The sequence below is a fragment of the Barbus barbus genome (assembly GCF_936440315.1).
Source record: "Barbus barbus genome assembly, chromosome: 33".
In the NCBI taxonomy this organism is placed as follows: domain Eukaryota; kingdom Metazoa; phylum Chordata; class Actinopteri; order Cypriniformes; family Cyprinidae; genus Barbus; species Barbus barbus.
Window position 1 is genome coordinate 23839828 of NC_136761.1, and position 23929 is coordinate 23863756.

Sequence of the window (23929 nt, forward strand, 5' to 3'; positions counted from 1 at the left end):
TCAGAATTGGTCGCCATAAAAAATAAATAAATAAATATATAAATAAATAAATAAAAATAACAAAGGGACCTATTAAATCTACAAATCAGCCACAGTATATCCAACTAAAATTATTTCTGAAAACACTGTTCTCAGCAATAGGGAATATATACAGTCATACAGGTATCCAGTGGCTACACCATGTTATTACAAATTATTTTATTTATTTCCAGCAGATTGCACTTCTATCTGCCTCCATTTGTTGGATTTTAAATGTTGTATAACTTAAATACTGCAATAACTAAAAATAGTTTTATTGAAATAAATGCAAAATCCTTTGAAGGTGGAAGGTTACCCTGAAACTTTAAAGCAAACATCAAAAATATTATTGAACTAGGCTTAAATATGGTTCAATACGTTCATTTAATAAAAAAAATGAAAAAAAAAAACGACAATTCTAACAATCAGTACAATTTAGAATTTTTTTATTTCCCTAATTAAATAAGTTTCAATTATTCAGAAGTAATTGTTCAACAATTAATATAATAAAATTATGTTTATGCTGTTGTCAAGAAGAAGAAAATGCATGAGGGTTGTCGTGGCGTCCTCGCGCTCCTGCTGTTTGGTTGCGTGCGTTCGGGCAAGAGAGATTTCAAATACAAAGAAAGCAACGCTTCCTTGCACAAGGTGAGTAACGTTTTAAGGCTCCAAAATAAATAAAAGTTACAGATTTACTATTTGTACACTGATTCCTACGCTGACACGCTTAAGTTAACTATGTTTTTCTTTTTAAATGTTTGTTTTAACCGCTAACGAATCTAATGAACTTTGTGGGACGAAATGGAGACTATTAAATCACAGACAATAATTTTTAGTCAGCTTTTCTCATGTTCACTTTAAGTCATTGTAACTTCTTTTCCTTTTCTGAACTATTTGCTGTCGTTTACATTGGTTAAATAGTTAAACATCCATGTTATATGTAACGTTAGGCTGTTTAATTAGATATTAACTTTAGACTATTTATTCAAGTCATTTACACATACATACAACTGGTTTTATCATTTTATCTCCTCAGAACATCCAGCATACATAAATTCTCTTAAAATCTCAAAGGGTTCACTGAGCAGCACTATGTAAGTATTTTATTTATTTTTTTGTTGACATTGAAATAACTGAAACAGTGTTTCAGCTTGGCCTAATCCAAAATAATATATGAATCCAGTCCTATATACACTGTTACACTGACCTAAATTAAACGGTTAAAAATATCCATGTATTCTTTTTTATTCAGCAGTTAATAAAGAAATGTGTTCTGCATATGTTTCATGAATATGGCTCTGTAGTGGACACCTCAAATGTGAGGCAGTGGCCAGTTGCTGATGTCTGTTAGCTCTCTGGACCTAACCCATTCTTTGAAGGTGTGTAAATAAGTGAACAATTGCAGATACACATCAGAAACCCTTCTAAAGCATTCAATTATTTACAGTTTATTAACAGTTTTTTTCCCTTTTGTTATCTTCTGAGAAATCCAACCTTGTCCTACCTGTTACATGATGATCCTGCTGTGCTGGACTGTATATGATAAATGAGGTAAGTCTGAGTTAGTGCATGTGTGTATACATATACTGTATACACACACACACACACACACATTACATACACTGTGTGTGTTATTGTAATAGATATTGTGCATTTAATTAGGCCACAACCATTAATCAGTGCACTAATATGACAAAATAAAATTGCTTGTGGTGTTCCTCATTTTTAAATGAATACATGCTAAGTGAATAAATGTAAATATTTTGTTATTTAATTTTATGTAAATCTCTCTTTTTTTCAATGGACAGCCTACACGGAATCTCACAACAACTGTGGTAATAACAGGAGACCCATTTGGTGAGAGCAGCACTGCAGATTTTCCTGATGGAGAGGAGCTACTTGCTGACGAACCTGCCGACGTGAGCTCACTTTACTATGAGTGCCTATATGTTCTATTCAACATTATACAGAAAAGCAATTAAAAGTACACTAGAGTGCACTATTTTTCTACTGTGTCTGTTGGGCATTCAGGAGGAGAACATGGACCCTTTTCACAAGACTATTATGATGCATTTCAGCGGTCATCACCATCGTAAATCCTTGATTTTTTTTCTATTCATTTAGATTTTTTTTTTTAAGTATGTACATTTATAACACTATACTTTGTATTATATCACATTTGTATCAAATTACAAAAAAACTAGATAACGCTAATGCGAGGGTGTTTCTAATGCAGGGTCTATGGGAGGGACGGTCAATTTGACATCGTTCTCTCTTCTGACTGCTGAGTTTTTCTTTTGATATTTGAACAAATGGGAATGCAAAACATTTATTTGTGAAACTCTCCCATTCGCTGCTCTCGAAATTTACCCAACTACGATGACTTCCGCTGCTGAGAAACCTGGAAATGTGAAGGTTTATTAAGCTACATACAGCTATCTTGAGGCTTATCAATTTCTTAAAATGTCCTGTGTGAATGTTCCCAATCAGTGACCATTTAGAACAGGAAAGAAAATGTGAAGAACCCCAAAAGGTGCCTCCAGGAACCTTTAGTTTTTACAGTGTATAACCGTCATTGAAACAAAGTTTGCCCCTTCGATCAAGCATTGCTTCTTGTTTCTAGGGTGACAGCGACTGTCTTCAGTTCTTTATTGTGTCACATGGGCGAGAAAATGGCTCTCTGGGACAGTGAAGATCCTTTCATCTCTTTTATGGACCTGTTTTTTTTTTTACCCTTTACTCTTTCTGTCTCTCCCTCCTTCATGTCTCTATTTTCTTCACAGCAAGGTCAAGCCAATAGGCAGCGGTGCATGTCTCGCACCTCCGGTGCCAGAGTTTCAGCACTCTTAAGCCCTCAGAGAATCAGTCTGGGAAAAAAAGACGAGATGCTGTGCCTAGCAAGCTGCAGGTGTTAGCCATGATGAACATCAATTTAGCCATCAAGACGAGTTCATCAAGTTTCTTTCTGGTGCTAAATTAACCTCCCAGCAGATCAATGATGCCCAAAGAATCACAATTTAGATGATTATTAATTAGCGGTGTGGCATTCTTCCAATAACATGCTCGAAATAGGCATATAGGAGAGCCGGTAACATTATATTGTTTCTGCGGTTTTCCTTTTAGTCTGGAAGATCAGAGCGCAGAGTCAGATGTGCCAGACACAAACCTCAGCTTGTGAGAAAAGGGAGGTCAAAGAGCCAATGACACACGGCGACCCGCTAAACAGCTTAATTTAACCTCAACGGGAAACAGGCTCTTTCCTGGAGAGAAAAGCGATTAGGGGAGGAAGCAGCACCTCTGACTTTCCTTAATTCAAATCTTTCATTCATTCCAATTAGCCTATTCCCCAGGCCCTTCACACTACATTCAGCCTGTCAATCTGTCTGCATTATACTCACACAAAGAGTTTTTATACTAACAGCAAATGCCACAGTTTAAAAGCTCTAGCCATGAAGCAATTCTAGGATTCAAGAAAATATTCTATCGCTGATGTTCTCTGTAAAATATGTATATGTATAAATCAGCATTGTTCCTACAAATTATCTTCTTTTAAAGGAAAATGCACCTTAAAAGTGGTCCATGTGACTTGGTCCATGCACTGCTATGAGTCATAACCCTAACCCTACGCTCGATTTCTGTCAGGACCACAATAATCAAAGATGATTGACAATTAGCATATAGTTTAGATTGGCGGAATGGTTCTGTTCTGGGCAAGAACTCCCTGCGCATCCATGCAGCCTAGCATGATGAGAGCAGGGAGAGCAGCAATAACCCACCAAAACAAAACCATATGCTGATATCCCCAAACACAAACTGATAGCAAAATCTCAAAGCCTTTAGCAACAAGAATGTTGCCCTTAACCAATACCAAAACAAATATTTTACAAAACCCACATAACCTGTAGCAACAAGCATGTTGTCTTCAACAGATGGCCTAATGAATGATGATGTTTTGCCTGCCGAATTCGACATTTAATTTGCTATTGAGCAATGTGAAAACTGATAATACTGGAGGACCTTAAATATGGATGCTTAGGCGTCGTATTCCTATAGGTAGATGGGGATCAGCTGAGAGTCAGCTGATACGAGCTTGACTAACATGACCTGCCAGAACTAACGTTACACTCGATATGCATTTAGGCAGATTGGGGATCGGCACATTCCCTTCAAAACGAAAGTAACGTTAATCCTCTGTGTCTTCAGCGGCTCAGATGTGGGGAGTAAAGAACGACTGCTATATTCATTATTACATCCAACATCTAAACACTTCAATCACTAAATCGGAGACATTCTTGTCTTGACACAATGGAGGACTGATGACAGCTCACTCAGGGCGGGTCTAAGGTAAGATGGTCTTGTAAACCAACTATCGTGGGAGCAGCCTGTACAGAACAACGTCATTCTGACAGGAACCTCAGAAAAAAAGGGGGTTTTAAAACAGGGATTTAAAAAAAAAAAAACACTGGGTGGATTTTTATCATTATAGGATGTATGTGTACACACACTTCCAACACACATTTATGTTCAATGTTTTCTCTCAACATGGGGTCAGGAAAGCTGTCAGTAAATAAATGGGAAAACATAAATGGCATTTCTTATTTGAAAAAGTAACTATTATTACTATTATTGCTGATATTATCTTGTAAATTAAAAAATAAATAATGCATGACTTTACTAGTTACTTGAAAAAACTGTAATGCATTAACCCCAACATTGTACATATGGTCACTATGAAAAGTAAAAAAAAAAACTGACTTTTGTATTTCATGGACAAAAATAAAACACACCAGTTTGGAATGATATGAGAATGATATGAAATGATTAAAAAAAAAAAAAAAAAACTACTTAAGCACTACTTAAAATTCCATCCTACAGTAGGCTACAAATAATCTAGGTCTACAAATCACTCGATTTTAACAGGATATGAAATGAATTTCATCCATTATCACACGTTTGAGATCTTCACACCAATTGAGAGACCTAAAATACTGTCCAAGACTCCGGAGACGTCTTTATGAATGCGGTGTGTGTCATCTTCTCGCCTCCCTTGTTGCACCTCTAAACGCAAAAGCAATTTCCTTCCAGGATCCTGAAGAAAAAGCAAGAGAACTTGACCTTTACTCTGACAGAAATTTCCTTTCAAGTAAACAGGCTTCTCACCACCAACCTGTGACAGAGGCTCACATTTATCACCAGCGCTGATAAAATCTGTTCGGACCTGAGGGAGAACACTTTCCCAGCTGCTCACCAAAATAGTCTACTGTGAGACCTTCAGACCAAAAGAATTCTATGGATACGGACATTTGCACTGTAATGGCCATAACAATTCTTTTTTTTTTTCCACATTTAGTTATTCAGTTAAAAGTGGTTTCTTTGAAATACACTGAAGCAGACAATGCCCTACTTTTGGTCAGCAGCATCAGCCATTTGGATTTTAGGACAGATCCAGTGGACTGTTTAAAAGCAAAATGGGACAGGCCTCTACGGTCCACTCTCTCGGCAGTGCACGTAATAACCGCTGTGTTCGTGGTAGCTGCATACTCCAGGCTATGGACATTATTCCACCTTTGTAATGTAAAGCACATCTTAAAATGGAATTGCGACAACAGCAGGGGGCAAAATAAAGGCCTTAACAGGTCATAGAACTCCAGAGGGACTTCATTCACCTTGCAAGGGCACTGAATTTATGGGATCTCTAGACCATAAACGCAAACTCTTTGGTCTGGAATAAACAAGCTTGCGCCGCTTTGAATAAATAAATGGTGGAAACCATTTCAGTTCAGTTTTCAGTATTGCTAAAAACTAGGCAACAAGGTTGCTAACTAGATTCAATGCATCAGTAACCCCAATGACCTTATTTCCAAGTGCACTACAGGGACAATTTAAATGTTAATATATTACAAGTTTAACGTCAGACGTATGCAATAAAACATTCACTTCTACACACAATCGCTTGAATCTATACCATTCTGTCCAATGAAACGGTCGTGAAGGACGATCGCATCTCTGGAGATAATTGGTTTTAAAACTTCACCAACCAGATTTAATTGGCAGAGAAGATGAGATGTCAGGTGAAATGTTATTCAAAACTACCTGTACTCGATTATCCATTTTTTTTTTACAAGGTTGAGAAACGAGTTGCGCATACATCCAACTGTGTCTATCACAAGGCAGCGGGCGTAAAACGAATAGCACATTCAAAACGCAAGGTCTTCTTTTTATACAGGGGCAAATTCAATTTGATCACAGGGATCAAAGGAAGGGCATGACCTGCCAACATTTACAAGATTTCAAATAATTCACTTTTCCACCACAGTATTATAAATTAGCCTGTCATACAGACTGGTCAAAACACAAGCCCTGTAGGAACCTTGGCTCAGGGATATTCATTTAATATTTTCTATGAAATACGAAGACTTCTGCCCTACAGACATATTTCAAACTAGTTGACTGGCTAATCATTCTTAACTTGTATAAAATGAATGCATTTAACTGTGCAGAGAATTACGTTCATATGTAGCAGGTAAATCTTTAATTATTCTCCTCAGATGAGAAGATTAAATAGGCAGTCATAAGGTTATATACTGTAAGCGTCGCAGTAATATTCAGTTCATGATCACAGATTCTATTAATAGACAATTCACATTCGCAAAAGGTTTCTTTGAAAGTGTAAGTCACTCTCTGTGCTCCCCTGCGGTATCCACAGCTCTACTGATATATATTTTTTTCTTTTTTAATATCTTGTTATATTTGTCTTTCTCTCAGCACACATTTCTAGTACATCGTAGCATCAGATTGGAAGCCACATTCATACTTTACCATAAGGCCGCCTACAGGTTCAGGATAACTAGTTTCATTTCTGAGCGCTAACAGTGGATGGACATAAATGTCTTTCATAGAAATGTCTTGGTATTAGAGAACATGTACATTGGGGACATTAAGCTCTAGGAATCCCTGCTCCAAACCCTGTGCTGAAGCAGATAGAAAGACTAAGCCATTGTGAGATTTTCTGAATCATTCACTAAAAATGACAATGAACAGCCTATTGTAATGAAGATATGGTTCTTTAAATGCAGAAATATAATGCAATTTTACCCCGCTGTATCAAATATTCCCTTTAACTCATTGCAATGGTTGTTAAAACAAGTAATACACTAATCTGTCTGGTATATCCTGATTTCATACAAAAAAATGCTGCTTTTAAACCTTCTGGGAATGCACTGCACCTACAACCTTAGTAAATACAAGTCTTTGATGAGTTCACATAGTTTAGCGCTTGTCTGTTGTCAATAACTAGTCATATATGAAGCATAGCTCACATAGAAGTCACTTTCAAACTAAGTGGCTTTCTGTTGGTCAACACGGTGAATTCACATGACCAACTTGAACCGGTTGCAATTTTTTTCCGTCACACAAGATTCCAGATTTTCATTTAACTTACTTGCCTGTCAAAATTTACTGAACAATGGTAAATGAGAATGCACCTTAACATAAAGCTTAACAGCTGGCTGAAATAACTAATAAACTCTTGAAATGTACATATGTTGATGACTTTTGGTATTTAACCTGACATTTTACACAATCAATAAAAGATGTCTCACTGTTCGGTTAATGGACAAATTACAAAACTACTCAGAAATGAAAATGGTTCCATGTCGTCCACAATTCTTCTCAAGTTACAGAAGTGTTAAGATTTTGAATAGTGTATAATTCATGAATCGTATCATTGCAGATAAACCTAGTCGGCTCATGATTTTGAAAGAGATGTGCACCAATGCATCAGAAAAGATAGCCAAGACTCACCCAAATAGGATTTTATATATATATATAAATATAAGAGGCAGAGTTAGCCTTAAAAGATGTTTATATGAATGGAAGCTTTGGGGACATTCAGCAATCTGGTCATCCTTGGCTGAAGTAGTTGAGAAGTCATATGCAGAATTAAACACAGATTAGTTTATTTGTGCATCTTCAAACAATAAAAACAAAAGAAGTTTTATTCAAACCTGCCAGCGGTCGTTCAAATCGGAATGTAGTACTTCCCTTTAAATGTTTTCCAATAAACACATTTTCAACCAATCTAAAAAAAGAGAAGTAAACAAATGCTTTGAAAAGTCTGGTATGGTCACATAAAACCAGGTCTCTTTTGAAAGAGAAAACCACAGAGACCATTTAATATAAAAAGCTAATTTTCTAATTCAGCAAATCACACTTAATTGCAAGCTTAAACGAGGACAACAGTAGAGCTCAAATTCACGAGGACCCATATCAATTACATCAATTATTCAATTATCAAAATGCCCCACCGAAGACATTTGAAACCTTCATCTGAATGTAAAAAGCAGATGTTTTTCTCTCTATGTTTAGCAAACAGAAAACAAAAAGCAGTGATATACCTGTCAGAATAATGGACGTAGTGGTGGTGGGAGGGAATAATGAAGAAATTGAGCATCCTACCTTCTCAGTTAACAACCCAAAGGGGATGCTAAGATTTTTTGCAGCGGGAAAAGGCCCCTTCCTTCTTTCTCAATCACACTGACTAATTACCAAGCTAACGCAGTTAGTCACGTATAATGGCAGAGCTGAGTGAATGGAGCCTCATAAGACAGCTGGACTACTGCCCTCAAGGACATGAACCGGAGTTCTCTTCTCTAGACGCCATGAATACAAACCTACGCAGAGACATGCAGAGCCTATAAAGTTTGTTTGTGGGTATTTAGTATCCCATCTCGGCTAGACTGAACTCATGAGCTTTCTTCCGGTTGAAGGTCAGGGAAGGGGTAAGCGGTCATTTGGAATGAAAACCAAGCCATCCACTCGTTCCTTTATTTTTCACTGAGGACTTGCCGCTTTTGATGTTTGCCTACAAAACCTCAATTACAAACATCAGGAAGAGAGAATCTGATCATAAAATTTCTCTAGCCATCTGCAGTAACACATAACGGGCTATGTAAAATGGGTTTACCTGTTACATTAAAATATAGCTATCCTCTGGGTTTATAGCAGATGATGCAAGGTGACCCGTGTTAGATCATTTACTTTTCAAAGGGAACGAGATCAAAAGGCAGGATCCGATCGTGTCAGCTTACACACTGTAACAAAACACCAGGATTTTCACTGTCACTGAATTTTTATATAACTACGTTTACATAAGCCATGTCAGGGGTGTTGTGTCCAAGCGAGTGAGGCAGTAGCACCTTAAAAAACTGGGATACAAATAAACGGCTACTCCATATATAGATGCAAGAGTTTCTAAACTACATGTATTTCTAAATCAACACTGTCCAAAGACGTGACGGGAGGCATTGTCTGTTCATCTACTGTATGTGACTGGCTTATTAAATCCAAATGGGTGAAACCAATAGAATCAGACCAAAAAATCCCGATGACTCATCCTTCACTAGATAAATTTTTGTCCAATCAAATGCTGTCTACAATGAGAACGTCCAGCTCACTAATACCCGCAATGGACTAGCAAGCAGCAAATGGCTCATTTTTCATACTGTACATTATAATGCTGTAATGCCTAAATTCACTTTTGCCTTTAAGCCACTTGATTTTAGTAGTTTGTTTTCAATGAATTTAGACAAAACAGTATAACACTTTAAATAAGCTAATTATTGGCCACACGAATAAATAAAATATTTATTGGCATTTCCGTTTAACCTCTAAGCAGTGCAACTATCTTTAGATAGCTATTTCAAAAGCAGCACCTAGCGGCAAAGAATGAATTTGCATTTTCATTCAGACCATCACCACAGAGTTCTATCTATCATACTATCTATGAAGTGAACTAATAAATACACTGTATTCATGTTTCCTGTAAAAAATAAACAATAAATCCAAGGGACAGGAGTGGCAATCATGTGACCCAAATGTAATCCCCCGGTGAAGCTGATGTAAGCACACTCTCTGTGGCGAGCAAGAGCCTCTTTCTCTTGATTTAAAGGGCTCTCCATTAGCTGTCGCACCACTAGGGTGTCCGTCAGCTTGATTGCACATCAGATTCATAAAAAACAGCAGAGAAGTGTGAAGTGGGCATTCTGGTGTCCCTGTGCAATAGCATCACTGGTTTCCAGAGGCATATTAGGATAGCGGCACTATTTTAGTGCGACACTCAAGCAATCTCCGAGCTCAGCTCCACAGACCTGAGAGGATTACCTGGGGAAAAGGAGGATTTCTATTTGCATGATAACTGCTGAATCTAGTCTGCTTTATTCTTTATTAGTTACAGTAAGTCCTTCTTTCATTAAATAACACAGTCAGAAAGGGCTGTGCAAAGACTGAGACGTACCCGTTGGAAGCATAAACCTGACACTCACACACGCGCATGCACGCGCATGCACGCACAAGCACACACACACACACACACACACACAGACGCACAGTCAATGTCATCTTTAATGAAATTCAGGTCATATCAAATCAACTGAGTCTCAAGTCATAAACTTTTATGATTAGTAGAAATAGATCATCCACAGCAGATGAGCTGCAGTGTTTTCTCTGCACTGTCATTTTCATGCACCGCACAGCATCTCTCATCTCACAGATCTGAGTGTGCAGCTTTCAGTGCAGAGAAAAAGGGACTAAAATGTGAAAAGAGTAAAGAACAGTTATGACCATCAAACAAAGAGATAGTTCACCCAACATGAAGATCATGCCATTGCTGACTCACAACATTATATATATATATATATATATATATATATATATATATATACACACACACAGTTGTGGTCAGAATTATTGGAACCCTTGGTAAATATGATCAAAGAAGACTGTGAAAATTAACCTGCTTTGTTAATCCTTTTGATCTTTTATTTAAAAAAAAAAAAATCACAAAAAGCTAACCTTTCATTGGATAATAAGAATTTAAAATGGGGGGAAATATCATTATGAAATAAATGTTTTTCTCAAACACACGTTGGACACAATTATTGGCACCCCTAGAAATTCTTAAGAGTAAAATATCTGAAGTATATTCCCATTCATATTCACAATTTTGAGCACTCTAGGGTGATTATGAACATGAAATTATCCAGCCATGGCTTCCTGTTTCACAGAAATATAAATAGGAGGGAAAACAAAGCCCAAATTCCCTTAATCATCATCACAATGAGAAAAAACAAAGAATATATTTCTGATGTGCAGCAAAAGATAATTGAGCTTCACAAATTAGTGAAGTGGCTTTAAGAAAAGAGCTAGAGCAGTGAAAATTTCAATTTCCACCATCAGGGCAATAATTAAGAATTTCCAATCAACAGAAAATGTAATGAAACTGCCTGGAAGAGGACGTGTGTCTATATCGTCCTAATGCACGGTGAGAAGGAGAGTTTGAGTGGCTAAAGACTCTTCAAGGATCACAGCTGTAGAATTGCAGAAAATAGTTGAGTCTCGGGGTCAGAAAACCTTAAAAAAAAATTGTCAAACAGCCCCTACATCACCACATGTTGTTTGGGAGGATTTCAAGAAAAATTCTCCTCACTCATCCAAAAACAATCTCCAGCATATTCAGTTATCAGACAGGACTGGCACTTCAAATGGGACTGGCTTCTATGGTCAGATGAAACTAAAAAATGAGCTTTTTAGCAGCAAACACTCAAGATGGGTTTGGTGAACACAGGGATAAAAAGTACCCCATGTGTACAATGAAATATACTGCTGTATTTGTGATGTTGTGGGCCTATATTTCTGCTGGAGGTCCTGGACATCTTGTTCAGACACATGGCATCATGGATTCTATCAAATACCAACAGATAAAAAAATCAATAAGTGACTGATTCTATTAGAAATCTTATAATGGGCCATGTTTGGATCTTCCAACCGTACAATAATCCAAACACAAACCTCAAAAACAACACAAAAATGGGTCACTGAGCACAAAACCAAGCTTCTGCTGGCCATTCCAGTCCTCTGACCTGAACTCTGTAGAAAATGAGTGAGGTGAACTGAAGAGAAGAAGCACCGTCATGGAGCTGGGAATCTGAAGGATCTGGAGTGATTCTGGATGAAAGAATGGTTTCTGATCTCTTGTCAGGTGTTCTCTAACCTCATCAGGCATTATAGGAGAACATTTAGAGCTGTTAAACTGACAAATGGAGGTTTCAAAAAGTATTGAATAAAAAGGTGCCAATAATTGTGTCCAACGTGTGTTTGAGAAAAACATTTATTTCATAATGATATTTCCCCCCATTTTAAATTCTTATTATCCAATGAAAGGTTAGCTTTTTGTGATTTTTTTAAATAAAAGATCAAAAGGATTAACAAAGCAGGGTAATTTTCACAGTCTTCTTTGATCATATTTACCAAGGGTTCCAATAATTCTGACCACAACTGTATGTGTGTGTGTGTGTGTGTGTGTGTGTGTATGTATGTATGTATGTATGTATGTATGTATATATATATATATGCAAACACACTATAAATGGTCATAATATTTATCTATACAAACAATGCACTAAACTCTAAGACTTTTTTGTTGGAGGAACAAAATAAATTGATTTCTTATCCAATGAAAATTTAGCTATCTACATCGTAAAAAATTAATTGGTTAACGTTTCCCTATTATGTACAGTGAAAAACTGTATTGGACATTATATGAAATATTACAGGAGAGTAATATTTTGATTTTGTTTTGTTGAAATAACTTTCTTAGTTTTTTTTTCTTATGAGTTGTATACATTAGGGTTGTATGTTTCATCTAATGTTGTTAATTTAATATTTATTGCATTATTTCAGTTTCATGTGTGTAACCATTGTGGTGTTTAGTGCTACCATATTTTTTTACGCTAAAATTCTACAGCTGCCAGTTTTTTTACTGTAAATTTTACTGATTTGTTTTTTTTTAACAGTGTACCCTGCCTCTCCCTGGATTGTTCAGGAGAGTTTACAAGAGAAGAGTGATTTCAGGTTCATGAACAAATCATTCTTTTCAATCAGATCTTTAAGGAAACAGTTAATTCAGTTTACAAAACTGGTTGGAATGATTCGTTCATGAAGAGGACTTATCCACTTCCCAAATTCAACTCAGTGACTCTGATCCCGAGTAAATAAATAAATAAACAAATAAACTTAAATTATGGCCTGTTCTTCACAGACCAAAAACTTTCTTATGCACTGTAAAAAAAAAAAAAAAGTGTAGAGATTGGTGTAGAGACTTAATTGCTTAATATATTAAATATATTATTAATATATTTAAAAAAAACCTCAAGTAATACATTTTCAAATTTGCAAGCTTTGAAACTACTTCAAAATTTAATCCAATGTGTTAATTGTGGTTTCTTTGTAATAATTTGTGAAATTTTAGTTGTCAATGATAACTTTTGAGCTGTTAACCATAGCAACAGGATCACAGTGTGGCCTGGAATACATTTCACAAGTCACATTGACCACTTTTATGATGTTTTATGGTGCTGTTCCATCCTTTTTAACCTTAAAAAAAGATTCAGTTGCTATTCACTGTAATTTTCATTTCTGAGTGGACCATACCTTGAAATGCTATTATGTTGATTTATAAAATCATAATGTTGAAACGCTGATCTCATTGAGATATTGGGGGGGCTAACGGTTTAAAGACTTATAGATTAAACTATGCCGTTATCGTCTTCTCTCCTAATCTCATTTCAAAGGAGACCTCAGCTGGAGGAGATGTTTTCCTCTTTAGAAGCTCCATGGTCTACACCGAGGAAAAAATGAAGCAAATAAATAAGAAGAAAATCGAATCCTTTCAGCCCTCACAGAAGTGCAAAGCAATGAATCAGCAAGATAAATTCTCTCCGGAGATAAACAAACAAGATATTTCAGGGGCCAGAGAAGACTAGCTGGTCTCATAAAGTTCATTGGGTCCACTGACCATAAACACAGCCAACTATTCAGTCTCACAGCATCCACAGTAACAAGTATAGCATCTCCTATAACAAATACACCTCGATGCACAGAGGCCTATTAAATCTGGACCCTAAAATGGCCTGACTTATATAGACAGCTGACTCCAGGGTTATACATTCTCTGGCGTCCTGATACAACAAATACTGGTCATCCATGGAGAACAATATGCATGAAGTGTAGGTGAATAAAATTAAACGATTGGTTATACAGAGACTGAAAGCCTGGTTTCAACAAATCTGGAGACCAAAATAACACTCTCTAAGATCTTTGCTGAAAACAATAAATCTATTACAAGAAAACTCATTTTGGCATCTTAATTTCTATCATCTCAAAATAATTAAATATCACTTTTTTTTTTCTTTTTTTTTTATAATTCAGTAGCCTCCACAAAGCTGTCAGTTGTAATTGGAATTTAAAGCAGAAGTAGCAGATTGTCTCCAGGCAGAGAATTAGGCCTAGAACTACTTCTTGGCTGATGGCTTTGTCTTTATTAGTCTAATTCATTTGGATTGTTTTCAAACATGGCTGACTCATTTTTTGACAAGGTGTAATTAATTACTATGCAAACGGTTTCAAGCAACACCCTCTCATTTTGGCACGAACAGGCGGCATCTCCATCTAGGTTTTGGAATGTCATCAGAAAAACTAAAAAATGAATAAGAAAAAAAAAGCTTTGCGCGAGTGTATGCAATCATGTGGAGAACTTGACTTCACAATGACATTTCTCCAAGAGATAAAAGAGCAATAATAGGACACAAGGCTGCAACACCTGCTGGTCCAGGTGCGAAGCCATGTGTTTTGAAGACTTCATATTGAAAAGTCTCCATCTCTGTGTTCTCCCAGGAAAATATAATTTAAAATGTAATTCATTCAGAAATTCTGTCCTATATACACAAACAAACACGCACACAAGTTTGGAAGAATTAAAATGTTTAATGTTTTTGAAAAGTCACTTATGCTGACCAGTTATTTAACAAACTAATACAGTAAAAAGTAAATACAGTAAAAAAAAAAAATGGAATATGGTGAAATATTATTACAGTCTATAATGACTGACTTTAATGATTTTTCAGGATCATTACTCCAGTCTTCAGTGTCATATGATCCTTCAGAAATCATTCTCATATGTTGATTTGGTGCTTTGCCATTACAGGCATAGATTACAAGTTAAAATAAACTTTAAAAAAAGATTATATTATTACATTTCTGTAAATATTACAATATTATTGTTTTTAATGCATTTTAATCAAATAAATGCAGCCTTGGTGAACATAAGAGAATAACAAATCTTAATTATTTAAAACTTTTAAACAGTCGTGTACTGTTTAAAAATCTAAATAGATTACACATTTAATTGTATACATCTAATAATACACAAAAATAAGAGGGTTGAATTTGGCAAAAAGAGACAAACTAGTGGGCGGGCAATATGCTAATGTTTCATATTGACGTAAATCTTTGCAGGATGTTTCATTCACTTAGAGCTGTGTTACACACTGCATGAAAGGTGATTTTCGAAAATGCATAATAGGGGCACTTTAAGTGTGACATAAGTGTTTGAATATTTCTTGAGGCCGCTGTATACAAGCAAACACGTACACAAGATATTCCATACTGACAACACTTATAAAGGAGGACTGTTTATTGAGGGGCGTGAGGATCTTTAAAAAAAAAAAAAATCAATAGCAGCCACTAAGATTGTGAGGGATTTCACAACCATCCTCACCTATTTATAGTGTCTGATGCTCTGTGAACCATGAAATTAATAAATAGCACGCTTGGTAATTGCCTGGAAACCAAGTGCTGAGGAAAAGATGGCTATGAAATCAACGGCATCAGTTGCGGTTTCTAATAAGTTGTCACATCATTGTCGTTGACCTTCATGCAATTAAACAGAAGGAAGGTTTTTGATTGGTGGACGGCCTGAAATAATGGCGAAGGAAGAAGAATGCAGTGACATGGCCTCAGCAGATAGGATCTCATAGTCCACACTCTCAAAGATCACTCGGCACATTTGAGCGGGGCCTAGAGAGAGAGAGCATCAAAATCAAATAGCTGCTCTCAAAGAAGCTGAGGGCAGAGAAAAATATCAGCCTCAAATAAGTCGACATCATCAGTCTTCCCGAGGCAAAAGTGAAAGGAGAAGGACGTGGCTCTATTGAAACCAACAATGTGGCGTTACTCTTTGCCTCCGGGTAAAAAAAAAGCACTCCGTTTAGATTAATTAAGCTTATCGTTCACATTTATAAACTGGAGAGTACAAAAGTCTGTCGGTGAATGACAGTGAATGTGTTGTTATCCTAATGATTGCTTGAAGAAAGGGCAGATGGGGATGGCAAGGAGACTTTGTGCAGACATTGTGAAGAGAAACAGAAATCCACTTGGCTTTTCCAGGTGAACGATCCAAGACGAGGGAATGAGAGAAGAGCGGGCGAGTGTAATAACCTGAGTGCCAGAGGTCCTGCCGTGAGTGATGAGCAGCTCATCGGACGCCTACGGAGGTCAATGGGGTCGCCGTGCTCACATCGGAAGGACATTGATGTGTTCCTCGACTGTATCCGCAACCGTAACAAAAGACAAAATCAAAGGACAAAATCAAAAAACAAACGCACGCAAGTTCAAAATGTCACGGATAAAGCAATGGCGCACAATAAACATATAAACGAGAGAATCTCCACATTTCATCACTGAAGGGTGTCGATTTAGTCTGAAGTGTTTGCAGCTACAATGCCCTTTTTAGCTCTGAGCTGTTCATACACTTGACTCCGTTAAGTAAGAATCCCTATGGAAATCTGCCAACATGCTCTGTGTAATAATTGCATGCCAGATATAGCGCTCCAAAATCCGTTTTAACTTGCCAGTGCAAATGGAAAAACAGTCGATTCATTTTGCTGGTATTTAAAGGGTTGTTATTCACTCATTTCTGTCTCGCACCCCTTTGACAGTTATTGCATTTTGTGGCAAAGCTGGAAGGGATCAAACAGCCTTTTGAAATGTGCCATGTTGTTTCAACATCACAAAGGACATTCACACAAGTTCTTCAAAGCATGGAGTCTTGTTAAATATCATTCTCAACATCGTAACTCTGTGGGAGCTCAAGTAAAAATAATTAAATAAAAAATACACCTAGTGCTTTTTATACGACCCACCGCCGAAATGCAAAACAAGGACTGAATTTTCAGGTCTACCTCCTGGAATGCTGTATAGATAGGTGTACAATAACACCTTGAAACTTGAAGTAAACTTTCAAAAAAAAAAAAAAAAAAAAAAAAAAAAGTTGTATGAGTGATCTGAAAAAAAAAAGAGTACAAGTAGACAAAAAGGCTTTGTCCAGATACATAGACTTTGAGGAGTGTCAAAAGTAAACTTTTCTCTTTGAGGAAAGCCCTGTACTGTAAATCTTTGATAAATATATCCAATTCATTCTGCTTTGCATGTTTGTTTGCATACTAAGCAGCTGCTAAACACTTGAAGAGCTGGTGGGAGTCTAGTATTATTGATTCAATACTGCCTCACCTGTTCATAAGCAGAACTGCAAACTATCCTCTACACCTGAAGCAGACAGACAGTTCAGAGAGAAATCACAGAAATCAGTCTTTATTGGTTGATATTTATCAATTATCAGAATCTATCAACCAAATTCATCAAAACGGTGCAAATTAAGACTATAATAATTTTATTTTTTTTTTGATATTTTTAACAGCACAGCATATCTCTCTCTGAATATTACATATTATGTGGTTTTTGATGAATAAAGAGTAGCCAGCAGAATGATGTCAGTCATTCTAGTTCTCACTATCCTCACTTTCTCCTTTCAACCTATGCCAGGATTTTTAACTTTTGCTGACAAAAGCAAAAAAGTGAGAAAATTAAAAACCCACAGTGTAGTTTGTGTGTGTGTGTGTGTGTGTGTGTTTGTGGCAACAATAATGACATTTATTTTTAAGGTCATAAAATAATTTAATATCGTCAAACTCGATATAAAATCAAAATAAAACGCATAAAATAAGATGAAATGTCACAATATGTCATAAACCTCTAAAGCTCCCAATCAGATGAACTCTGCTGGCATTTCATCAATATTCCAGTCCAAACAAACCCATCTATGCTAAACCAGACAGGTCAATAATAATAATAATGTACCTATAGTGAAAGATAGCGCCTCCACTCTCACCCCAAAGAGCCTCCCGTTATAAGGAATGACTCTTTCCTTTGGTGATATAGCATTATGGGAGTGTTTGACAGGGCCTCTCTGCCAATGGCAGTGCTGGGCCAGTGTGCAATACCTCACATGAAAATGAAAAACATGACTCCATTACTACAGAGAGCCTGAAATTTCAGAAAAATTACAAGTGCATACCTTTCAGACTTTTACCTTTAATATGAAATGAGACACGCTATGATTATGTAAGTGTACATTTAACACTGGTAAAAAAACTACAAAAAAAACACTAATATACAAGTATGCAAATCCATTACCAGAAAGCAAATCTGCAAGCTGCAATATTTCATACAAAAAGGAATGTCTGCATATATTTAAAGCTAATAATAATAATAGTAAATATGTAAGGAATTATTCAACCATGGGCAGTTGAATTATTAGAATATAATGCACACCCGAGGTGGTAACGCATTTTTAAATGCACCCAATCATTCAAAATGTCTTATGATTTATATCAATAACTCTCATAAAAGTAGATAGTCTGTGAAACATGAGTCCAGTACATGAATAACATCCCGTAGCCAGGCAAAGTCTGGAGCAAAAATGTTCCACACTGTAAAGCACAAAATTTTGCTGTGTCCATTTGTCAGAGTAATCTTGAAATAATGCTTGGTTATTATTTGGAACAAATGTATTCCTCATGGCGGATAAACCTTGGAGTCAACAGAGTACAAAACATTTCCGAAAACCAACAAGGTACATGTCACAACAACTTCAGCCATCCTTCTTGGAAAACAGCTCCACAAATTTCTAGAAGGAAAATAATGTGAGGGTGGGGAAAAGCAGATGGCAGTCACATCAAAAAGAATAAAAGTACCGGTGTTGAAATCCTGCCATGGTGTGTTTGGCTCTGCCTCGTTCTGGCAGGCCACTCTTCGTCTTCCTGGGTGTAAAGTCCTGGATTAGACTGGCGTGGTGGACAGTTCCATGTTAATTCTCCTGGCTTCAGAATTAGACGCCCCCTTCTCTGCCATCCAAACAATAAACAAGACATCGCCTGCTGTTTGGAATAATCTCTTTTGGGCAAATATCAGGAGTCCTAGCAAACACGACTACCCAATGTAAATGCTGTTGATCCAGAATTTGCTTTACAGGGTGTTTTTCAGGACTTCAGACGGTGGGCGACATCCCTCAGGAGCAGCAATGGTTATAGAGGAGATTAGATTGCTATCGTTCTGGATGAGAGCCGCACACGGAGGTTTCCACAGTTGCAGATGATGGTGACAACAGAGAAACAAATCTGTGTTACTGCAAGAGATCAGATTACCCTTTACTGATCTTGTTTTCTGGATGAAATCTCAAGATTCCCATGTGTAAGAACATGAAAGCTTGAAGAGGTAACTACTGAGTCATCATGACCAAAAAAAAGGCACAAATGCACCATGTCTTTACACATTGAAACGTAAATAAATGTTCTTCTGAGGCATATTACTTCATGTTCTTAAGACTAACTGCTAAAATGAAGGCTGGTTGACAAAACTAGAACTCTCCAGGACCAAATCCAAATATCCATGGGATAAAGATGAGATGCTCATTTTGGTCCTATGAATTAGTTCCAAAATAGATTACAAATGCAATTCATACATAGAGTTAATCGTTTTATATACATCATCTATGACAATCATGTTGTCATAGTTTCTGAATTAAAATTAAAGTTGTTATTTTCCTGGGTGCATAAATTAAAAAAAAAAAGTCAGGGTGATACAACTGTCCTGATCTTCAAAAGCGGAGGAAAAAAGCCTCATTAAAAGAATGTTAGAAGTTACTGAAAATTAGACAAAATATTTAATTATTTCTTAATAACAAAACAGATTCACTGGTTATTAAAAAATGTCCACCAAATCAAAGTCAGTCATATTATGCGTAGTCTCGCGTAGCAAGACCTTCAGACTGACGGCTGAAGGTCTGGAATCCATGGCAGCTTTCATTGGCCAAGGCCCGCCATGCATAATTCATTAGGGCATATATGCATATGTGCATATAATACTTTTTTGAAAATGCTGATTAAGATGTGTACAGTACATGAACTTTAATTCAAGGTGTAAGGAAAATGTTACTTTTTATTAGATGGTTACATCACTTGAAAATTCTATTTTATTGAAACTTTTTTCAAAAGTTGTTCAAACAATACAAAACTAATACGAATACAAAGATTTGATTTCTAATAACCTGCCACACTTTTTAAGTTGATTTGTTAAAAAAAATTTCCTTAGTTTTTTTCATAGATACTTGTATATTTCACTGAACGCTCTGTCCTTTCTCTTACCGCTCTGATCCCCCTCCATCAGAGCACAGGCTGACTTGTGAATCACTTCGCTTTCCACATGTTAATGAATGTTTTCAACATAAAAATGTGCTGCTGGACACAGTGTTGAGAAGTAAAATGTAATTAAAATGAAGTATATTGATTACCCCACAGCACGGACTATAAATAACAGAGACCATAAATAAGCGACGAGGACAGGTGAGTTGGCTGATTTATGCCTGAACTCCCGTGAACAGCAGAATAAATCATTCACAGCTATGTTCTTATTGAGTTATGAAGCCTCTCCGCACGCAAAATAATTGTCGCCTCTATGTCATCCTCTTGTCTTGTGTATTCCCAAAGAATGGCTGATTTGGTCGGTATGCACAGAGATGCATTTTGAATAGATCTAGTTCACTGCTATAATTCCAGCCCTACATTTCATACATTTAAAATATATATATATATAATATATAGAATATTTGTCAAGGACCGTGACCTCCATGCTGTTATCATCACAAAAACGTTTGCTTTCCACAAGTCTTTGCTGTAGAGACTGCATAGAACTGAAGCATCTGGGTAACAAGTGTAGTTTCTAGATAGTTTTCCATCGGCATGCATACTAGAAAACACTTGTTTGCCATAATTAGCTGGAATTGAGAGGTGAATGAGCAAGTAGGAAGATGAGTGTGTGATGTTTAGAAAAAATATTTCAAAGCAAACACTTCAAAACTGAAAAGTAGAACTAGACCAGTAATATGTATGAGAGCTGCATCAAAAAGTATTCCAGTGTGCTCTACAGGTGCGAACGGTAACCATGCATGAGTATAATCAATCGTTTCATGCTAAATGCATATACAGAGACATAGAATAGTTCACCCGAAAATAAAAAATTTGCCGACAATTTACTCACCCTTAGGCCATTCAAGGTGTAAATGAGTTTGTTTCTTCATCAGAACAGATTTGGAGAAATCTAGCATTACATCACTTGCTCACCAATGGATCCACTGCAGTGAATGGGTGCCGTCAGAATGAGAGTCCAAACAGCTGATAAAAACATCACAATAATCCACAAGTAATCCACATGAGTTCAGTCCAACAATAAAGTCTTGTAAAGAAAAAAACTGCATGTTAGTAATTAACAAATTCATCAAGACATTTATACTTTGAGTCCTCAATCCATAATGTTGCTTTCTATGCAGGTGGATTTTGATGTGAGAAGATGACAGGGAATGGACCTTTTCACCAATTTGTATTTTAGCCAGAAACAATGGTTGGGAGTTAAAACGCTTTAATGATGGATTAGCTGTTTGGACTCTTATTCTGACGGCACCCATTCACTGCACAGGATCCACTGGTGAGCAAGTGATGTAATGCTACATTTCTCCAAATCTGTCGCACAAAACAAGAAACAGACACATCTTGGATGACCTGAGGGTGAATAAAGTTTCAGCAGTTTCAATTTTGGGGTGAACTAGTCCTTTTATAACAAAACAAATTAGGCCTACATCACAAATAGTGTTTTGATAGTGAATTGTGATTTGAAGAAAATGGATACTATGATCAGGAATGTAGTAGTAAAAACAAGATACCAATAAACATGTTCTGCTCTTTTAAATACTCAGCTATTTTTAAATGTAAATTTGTTTTCATTATCAAGACAGCTAAATTTACACAAGTTTTATTTTACAAAGATTTTTTTTTTTTGGTGAAATGAACTATGCACTGACAAACTATCAAAGCTTTTGTTATATTATCACAAAAATAAATCCATAAACTAAAAAAGGTGAGTAAACACTACATTGCACTGTGAAAGGCATTTAACCTTCACTGATCTGATGTTTGCATATAGATTATGATTTATTTTTTTTCAGTCTGTTCAAGGACATAAATGGCTTGATCTCATTATTTAGAGTGTTCCCAAACCTTTTGACTAACGTATTTACTTGAGTTTTACAGTCATATGTGATAACTAAATTAGGTTTGACAAATTTTGGATTGGCTTTTCACTAGAGGATGCTGGGAAGTGGATCCTCCTCTGCAGCCGCATACTGGATCATACCTGAAGCCCCACTGATAAAACCGTATACTGCCAACATACCATCTATCATGCATGAAATGAGACTTGTACATTCACATGCATCTTCACATGCACAAGATCTTAAAAGAAATCTTCTCAGCATATAGATTCAAACAACATTCATCCCATCAACAGTTAGCATGTGAGGCTGCTGTTGCCAAGTTACTGTATAACACTGTCATGTCAATAATTAAGCATGCATGGAGGTGACTGTTATTACAGTGATAAATATAGGAGTCCAAACGAGCAACTCTGCCAATTAAAAACCGTCATTCACTCTCACCATGTCCTAATTAGGAGGCACAAACCCAAGTTCAACAAATATATGGGGCGCTAAAGCAGATGTGGAGGATTTAGTACATCAGAGGAAATATATGTTGATCTTTGTAACAAGAAAATGAACTATATGCTCTTGAATAAAATATGCTTTGTAGCATCCCATCACTATCTACTGAAATAGCTTCCAAGCCTTGGCATTGACTTTAAAGTGCCCATTTTTTCTCTTTTTATTTTTTTTCCTCGAGCAGCTGTCAAGTTTCAGAAATGAAGGGGTTTTAAAGCTTTCACGGATCGTTCCAACCTTGTCATTATGTGAAACAATGTCTTTTGAAAAGGTCCACGGGCCTATTATCTTACCGGATGAAAGCCACTGCGGTGGGCGACTTTGCCGACCTGACCACATTGTAAGCAGCTTTTTGATGTTTTTTTTTTTTTTTTTTTATGATTTTCTCTCCCCACTCAAATTCCCATGATCATAATAATATCCTGCCCTCGGATATCCAAAAGGTCTGTACATCCGCGTTTAACCGCATACGCCTATGAAAGAGATAGCGGGACAGTCAGAGCGCGTCTGGAACATCACTCGGGGGAAACGGATCTCTAAGGCCGCTTCATCACGTCAATTAGGAACTCTATCTCTGAAAGACGCATTACTGGACCTGAGGTTTGACGGATACGTGGCAGCGGCAGTTCATCTGTGACGTACTGATGCCGCGCTGTTTGGTAGACAACAACCGTCAAAGAGATTGCTTTCAAACATCTTGGGTTACTGCGCTTGACTTAGTAATGTCATTGATGGGCGTCCAGTTTAAAAACAGCACATGAGAGGAGTATCTGACATTGAATGACACGACATGATGGGACGAGCAGTAACGCTGCATAGGAAGATCCGTATGCCGTAACAACTAAAAGGTCACAAATCATTGGTTTAATGAGTGCCTTAATTCTGGGTTGCTTTGATTGGAGCTGCCAGATTGATCACGGTTACTCTGCTTCACTTGGCCCATCGTGGTATCAGTTCCAAACACATTTAGCTCAATAACAAATGATGAGAGGAGACCAGCCATGCTAATGGGCCACCATGCCCTGTGTCTGGGATAAAAGGCTGAAGTCTTGCCATCATCACTCAGACTGCTGGTCTATTCCCAGTTTTTTCCCGCTGAAATAGAGCCAGTGATTCTCATTAACACATGATTTT